An 8,312-nucleotide genomic window follows, 5' to 3' on the forward strand; every position below is an offset into this window, starting at 1 on the left:
TGAGAAGCCTCATTGTCATCACCCAACTGAGTGAAGCTTCGAGTAGTTAACTCGCACATCGTGGAGCTAACTGCCTGCAAAAGTTTCGCCTCCAGTGGAGCCATAACCTCGCCGAGATTCTTGGTGAATAGAGTCTCCAACTCTGCCCAACCAATGGAGCTTGAGTTGATGAAGAGTCCCCGTGGTCTCGTGGAGGTACTGATTGACCTTTTCCATGCCTGCATCAAAGTGTTGCACCATGGCCAAATACCACTCCAGGAGATCCCCTTCGTACTTCTCTGGATAAACCAGCAAGCAAGGACGTGCACCAACTGAACTTTCCACAGCAAGAGTTCCAACATCCTCGGGATCTCGACTGCCCCTAAATCTCCTGCACCTCCGGAAGGAGAGGGTGACGATGGTACTTCGAGCACGGTCCTCCACCATAGTTTCCTCAACTTGTACTAAGGATATCCATTTTTGTTTTGAGGGAGGAGAAGGTTCCACCCCTTCGTGGAGCCTTTGGGATGATCCAAGCCCCGACCTACTGGCCTCCCAGCACATTGCCTGACAGCACCAATTACTTCAACCTAACACATGTGACCTGCAAGGAGAAACAAAAGTGTTAGTACCAAAATAATCAATAAAAAAATATCAAAGAACGTCGAGAGCACATGAGCTTCTCGGGAAGCCCCACCCCTAGACTGCTCCCCCTGATGGATTATTGAACGTGCAAACTCCCTCACTAGCCTCCCCATCTCTTGAGTTGTTTTCATGTCGTATTGGCAGAACCATTTCGCCTGTAAGGATGTCACGTCATCTACTGGCATAAAACCTTGATGATGTAACTTTCTCTTCGGGTGGTGGAGATACGGGCCAATTAGGTCTTGATAGTCCAGATACTCCTCTTGAGTCTAGGGACAATTCGAGGTGAAATCACACCGAAGGAGTAACAGAGAAACCCAAATGTACTTGGGACTTACCCCATCTCTTACATTCTTGTCAACAGTATTCAAGGTAAGAGTTGAAACCATGATTAATAAATGAAATGACATATTTGGAAGAAATTTGTTCTTCAAGGAAAATATGTAATTGAGATTAATTAATCAATTATTATTTTTTGAAATTATATAAATAAATAATTAATTATAATTTTCAAAATTATGATTAATTAGTAATTATAATTTTTGAAATTAATAAATAATAAAAACAATTCATTTATTTATTTAAAAAATGTGAAAAATAAATCTGATAATTCAAACTGGATTTGAATTGGTTTAAAATTTATTCAGATATTTAAAATATATTATCTGATAAGGTTGGTTATCAATTTTTAGATATTTGATCAATTTTGAATAAATATATTATTAAATAAATAAAATGGTTAAGACACATGCCCTGGAAAGGACATGTGTCACACGTTGTGACTGGCCTGTAAAAAGAGTTTTCCTAGAGACTTCCAAGTTTTTCACAAAATTTTCACATAGTGAGAAAATATATTGTATCTTTTCTCTAAGCCTAAAAACCAATCACATGACTACTCCCAAGATCTCGTGTGTTGAGTACATCTAACGAATTACTAAAAATTCTCACTGTTACTCTACGTGCCCACACAGGTCTTGAGATGTAGAGAACACTTTGGAAGATCGTGGTTTAAGTACCTGCTGATTGCTTGGATTGGATGTTTGTTAATTAAAATACTAAAAGATTGCAAGGACTCTTGATAGATTTCAACTATTATGTTCTTCTTCTTTATCTATGTTTTGATTAATGTATGTATAATAATGCATCTGTTATTTAAAGTTTGTTTAAATAAATTTTGTTGATACCTCTCGAGCCCACCACCTCGTGTGTAACGTCCTCCTAATCCAGGACCATTACACTGTGTACTTTAAATTGTGTCAGACTTGCTAATCAAATCATTTGGCTTAAAACGTGTAACTATGGTTAATGTCAAGGGTTAAGGTTCAAAAATTTGGTAAAAGAAACCAAGGACTTATTTTTAAAAAGTTTCATACATTTGTGGGATCCCAAAATATTACAACTGAATTCTTAAAAAGGTGTATGTATATCAAAAATTACATCCAGCTGATTGGTGGTGAAAAATGCATATTTATTGATTTTAATGGCCAAAATAAATTAAGTTGAATTAATATTTTCATTGAATTAATATAATTTATATTATAAATGAAAATGTTTGATTATGATTTAATTTATGTTATTTTGTAGGAATCAAAGATGCATTTTGTCATAAAGAAAAGAATGAAGAAATAAATAAATAAAGTTGAAGAAAGGAGGAAAAGTTGGCATTTTTGCAAAATTAAAGTCTAAAATTCGGCCCAAATAGCCCAAGCCCAGCAAAATATGTCTCTTTTTCTCCTTGCCCAGCCGCCACCTGGCGACCCCCTGCTGCGCCACCTGTCCGCGTCCCAGCCGAGCTGCCTGATCCTGATGTGCTCCTTGTGACCACCAGCCCAAAGCCTCCTTCAGCCACGCATCAAGCCTCCAGCAGCCTCTCAAGGCCAGGCCCATTAGCTTTCCCCTCCTCCTTCAGCATCTCTCCTCCAGCAGCCTCACCCCAACACAGCTCAGGCCCAACACACAATCCAGCCTTCCCTCCTTCCCCCAGCGTCAACCTTTCCAGCAAGCCCAACAATCTTCAACCCACTGCCCATGTGGTGCACTCCCATTGGCTGGGAGTGGGTCAAAACCCACTTCTGCCATAGCCACCTTCAACTCATATTTTGTGGGTATTGGGCCTTGCAAAATTACCATTTTGAGCTTTAAAGCTCATCTTTTTTGGTGCTTTTGAAAAATGGTATTTGGACCATACACCAAAATAACTAGGTTAATATTTATAATACGATTTGATTTTCAAAATCATATTTTATTATTAATATTTCATATTTATTTTGTAAACCCCATTTTATTGTTTAATTTATTTTTAGTCCTTTTCTCCATCTATAAATAGGGACTCTTCTTTCACATTTTGTATGTAATTTTTAGGTAGCAAAACTCTACCAAATTTTATTCTCATCTCTCATATTTTCTCTCTAGAATTTCATGAGGATGTCTAGCATAATAGGCTAACCTTCTTAGGAAGGTTAGGATGATCCTATATGCACTATGACTTTGTTTGGTATTTTTGATTCACCATGTGCTTAAAGTTTATATATTTGAGTGATTTATTTTCTTTCATCTCTACTTCTTCATCTCTATTTCTTCATCTTGTTATCTATATTTATGTTTACTAATAGTATATAGATTTTGTCAAGCACTTTCTATGTATTATCAAATTAGTGAAAATAATATAGATAATATATTTATCATTTTCTCCATCTCATTCATATATATTTACTTTTGCTAAAATCTATATAGAATTAGTCATGCTCTTTCTATGTATTTTATAAATAGTAAAAGTAATATTTATGTTAGGTTTTATGTCCAATCTTTTATTGCATTATTGCCAATGGTATAATGTCATTTTTAGATTTATCATAAGATTTATGTCATCTTTCCATGGTAAAGAATAATAATCACTTAAATACATTTTTGTAAAACATATTTGTGCTTCAATGTTAAATTTTCCAAATGAATAGTTGGGATGTGAACTTCTCATTTGTGTAACTTTTGCGAATCAAAGATCCAAATAAATAAGTATGCATATTGGTGACTCTTGATCCTTCCTACTTGTTACCTATTGTTACATCACACTTTATTCTATCTTTATTTCTAATCTTTAAATTTCAAAAATAACAAAAATATCACTTGTTCTTTTTTCCTCACATTATTTATCTCTAAACTTTATTTATTGATTAACTTTATTTCATTGCCTCCTTGTGGAATCGACCGCCCGATCTATACTACAACCACCGCTAAGTGGAAGTCACGTTTGGGCGTTAAACACCAGCCGACCTAAGCGGCAAAAACATGGCTACAACCCTAGTTCCCCTAAGATATCCTTGACAGTGGTGGACAAGCAGCCGCATATGTACACGCCGCCACCATAGCTCCCCCAACTCATGGCTGGTCAAGCTTTCCCTTCCCCTTACCTGCACTACAAAGCACCCGTGAGCCAAGGCCCAGCCAGAAAACTCAACATATGCATAAACAAAAAGATACAAATTCCCAGATTCTTATCTAGCATGACCAGCAATAGTAGACTACATATATAGTTGTTCAGTTACAAACAAATGGTCATTGGACCAATTTGGGGTCGATGCCCTAAATAGTTGACCATAGAGCCAATCCCAGGGCCTATGCCCTAGCCATGTGCTCATAGAGTCACCTGGGGCCCTCTACCCTTAGCCCTGAGTAACTAGCCATAGAGCTAGCCCAACACCTTTGGTTTTCCAATGACCATACAGTCGGCCAACGTAATAGTACGTTGCTAGTTTAGGCCTAAGCCTTTCGACCAGCGCTCAGCGCGCTTTTGCCATCCTTGACTAATAAGTCAAGCCCTGATCCAGGAATACAAACCTCGACACAGAAGAAGATATGGATAGGCATTTCCCAACACAATAAGCACGCATGCATGATAATCACATAACACCTTCAAATTTCCATACTCATAATACTAATTATACTAATTTAACGGGCATCAGGCCCTAACCACAGAATTCATAAAACAATCATGAAACATTTAAGTAGGAATAGAATACTCAAGTAGGATCAACCAATATGTGTAACAGTAGCTTAAACATAAATGTTCTCAGGGACCCAAACCCTAATCATAATTATTAATAACAGTCGGGCTAAGCCCTAATCACATATAACACATATTGGGTGCAATTTTCTTACCTCAGGTCCGAGTATAGTGTAATATAAGGATGACCCTCGAGCATGATCCTGGTTTAGATCCCCTAGCGATAACCTAGTCACAACTATAATATAGGATTCCATAAATAACGAGAAAATAAAGGCTTCTGTACCGATTCCTAGCCTCCGAGGCCTCGACTTCCACTAAACTAGGTAGTGGAATCGATCCCGAGCCCTAAGGAAAAGATTCCCATTTTTAAAAACTCCTCAAGGCTAGAAATGCCCAGGCGGGCCGCGACCTGACCCCGAGGGTCGCAGCGTGCGCCTCCTATCCAAGAGCCTCCCCCTCTGTCAAAGGGACGCGAGCCACAACTTGCCCTTGAGGGTCGTGGTGCACCTCCCAGACAAAGACCTCCCAAGGCCTGAGTTCAAGCTGAGTCGCGGCCCCTCAGGAATAGAGCTGCAAATTGGCCCTACGAACCCAATTTTTCACACTTCCCAACAGCCAAATTCAATCCAAACTAACCCAATTTCACCCCAAAACCATAATTCAATTACCACAATAGTTCTAACATCTTCCCAGTAGCAAAACCCCCACAAAAATCCAGTCTTACAACTCATCAAAACACCAATTATATTCTTAAACTAAAAGTTCAAGAACACTCTCTAAATTAGCCAAGCAAACACATAATTTCAACTACAATAGAAAGTTTGAGTGATTACCTTAGCTGTGAATGAAGACCCTCTAACCACAAGCTATCCAAATCTCAACTCCAAGCCTTGAATTCTTTAGTTTCTAGCCAAAAATCCCCTTGGTTCTTCAAAGGTTAGCTTAGTAAAGCCTAGAGAAGATGAGAGGAAGAGAGAGAAAGGGTTGGTTAGTGTTTTTGTTGTTTTTGTTTAGTGACTTAAGCTAATCCTGAGGCTCGGGGTACCAAAAATGTCTCCGAGAGAAAAATGGTCAAATTCCCCGGTATTCCCTCTTAAACTCCCTAACTCCAAATATATCTTCAATTATTCTTTTCCAGTACCCAATAACTCAATTAAATGCCAAATACCCAAATTACCCCCTGATTTGCCCTGAGTCGAGTATTGGGTCCCTTTGTGACTTTCCCGCTAGCTTGCTCCCTAGGATTGTCTCGTGCCGAGTAACTCAAATAAACCTACATAATAATGTGATCTCACACATATATCTCGTATATGGACATAAATATACAATTATGCCCGCAATGGGCCAAATTATCAAGATTGCCCTTCTAATAAGAAACAGGCCCACTTTCATATTTAATACTCCTAAACATGCACCACAAGTTATATTTCACATAATTCACATAATCACAATCAAATATATCAAATAAACATTTAACTCCATATATTGCCATCTTGGCCCCCTAATCAAGGCCCTAAGCCTTATTAGGTAATTTTGGGATGTTACAACTATCCCTTCTTTATAGAAATTTCGTCCTCGAAATTTTACCTGAACAGCTCGGGATACTGAGTCTGCATATCTGCCTCCAGCTCCTAGGTCGCTTCCTCGTCCTTGTTGTTCCTTCATAATACCTTAACTAAAGGTATAGTCTTGTTCCTCAGGAGCTTGTCCTTTCTGTCTAAAATCTGAACTAGTTGTTCTTCATAGGACAAGTCTGCCTCCAGTTCCAGATCCTCATAACTCAGTACATAAGTTCCATCTGACACATACTTCCTCAACATAGAAATATGGAATACATTGTGCACACTAGATAATGCAGGGGGTAAGGCCAACCTATAGGCCACTTGCTTGATCCTCTCCAGGATATCAAACGGTCCCACAAACCTAGGGCTTAGCTTTCCCTTCTTCCTGAACCTCTTCACTCCTGAATCACGTAAAAAGAGTTGTGTTCTTGTGAATGCATTTCATATTTTGGTTTATTATTAAGCATTAATCAATCCTTATTATTTCTTCAATACACTGTAGGTGAAAAACCACGTCAACAGTTTGGTGCTTTCATTGAGAGGACAAAATTAGTGCTTTCATCAAAATCTAGTAAAATCTCATCATGGTGGTCACGCACTCAATGCACGACAATGAGATAGAATAGCCTGGTGGGCAGGAGGCCCATTATACCGCTGTTTCAAACGAGCATGGCCCTGAAGTTTAGCAACGTCTGGGAAAACAACCGGTGGGTCATAGAGATATTGGGAGTTTGGTGTCATTGCCACCGAATCCAAACCCAGACTACTTTACTGCAGTTGAGTTTGAAAATATGCAGTTAAGAAGCCATCTGGCTAAGGCAAATAGGCAGATTGAGGAGGTCTTGGCTAAGTTATTCCCTCTTGCAACCGACGTTAATGTTGGAAAGAGGCAAAGTGGGTCTCATAAGTCCCACAGGAATAACCTATCCAAACCAAGTCGGTCAGTTAGAACTGTACCCCAAATTCTATGCCTACGGCGTGAGATCGTCAAAATGCCCAACCTAGTGGACCTCATAGGGGTCATCAGCACGTCAGTCGATTGGTTAGAACCATGACCCCAAGTTCTATGCCTCTGTCACACACGCCTGGGAATACCCATGGAAACCCACGAGGAAGGGCTAGAATAGGCTCACAGAGGCAGAATGTTCCAGCTAACCCTCCTGCGTCATGATCAGATCGTCAGGCGCAGAGAGCTAGAAATAATGGGGCAGAGCAGAGGCGGGCTAATTTAGTTCGCCCTAATGGGACAAGGATTGCCTCATCAGTGAGGCATCCCCCTTCACCTATTAGACATTCAATGCCACCTCGGCCTACGCAGGACATTCCTGCTTATGGAGACAGTAGGAGAAACCCTCCTCCACTTGCCAATACCTATGTCCCATGGACATGTGTTGAAAATCCAGATCCTTGGCCTCAATTACGAGTTGTAAGCTTCGCAAATGGAAGTTATTGGACTGAAAGTCATCAAAGTGGTAGGTTTGAGGGCAATCTAAGAAATAATCTAAGTTCGGCACAAAGCCTTCGATATGATTCACAACCTGATTTGCGTGATTGCTTGAATTCGCAGAGAAGAAATTCAGCTCAAGATGAAGGTGTTAGTCAGATTCGTCAAGTGGGAGGTCCTTCCGAAGTACGTGATAATGGGAATGCCCCACAAAACTAAGCTCGAGATTGGAGGGACAACAACCCGTCAAACTACGATAGGATGTGAGCTGTTGAACAACCCCAAAATAACCTAAGGACTAGGGATCAAACCCTTGAGAGGTTGGCTCAGATGGCGGAGCTAATGAAGAAACTTCTATCTGAAAAAGACAAAGATGATTGTGACTCAGAGGATGACCTCGAGCTTTTCGCTCTAAATATTGCGGCGGCGGGATGTTTAACACCATGATGATGACCCACAACGTCGGACCCAATTGAAGATGCATTTTATTCCCCTCAACTCTGATCGGGCCAGCTAGTGGTTTAAACAGTACAAGAGGCATTCAATTAGCTTGTGGAAGAAGTTTTCTGTTGATTTCAAGAGAGCATTCAGGGCTTCCCAAACAACTTGAATTAAGGCTGATTCATTGGCTAATGTAGAGCAACAACCTGGCGAACCGTTGAAGGCACATTTAAGTAGG

This window comes from Humulus lupulus, chromosome 6 (genome assembly GCF_963169125.1).
Source record: "Humulus lupulus chromosome 6, drHumLupu1.1, whole genome shotgun sequence".
Taxonomy (NCBI): domain Eukaryota; kingdom Viridiplantae; phylum Streptophyta; class Magnoliopsida; order Rosales; family Cannabaceae; genus Humulus; species Humulus lupulus.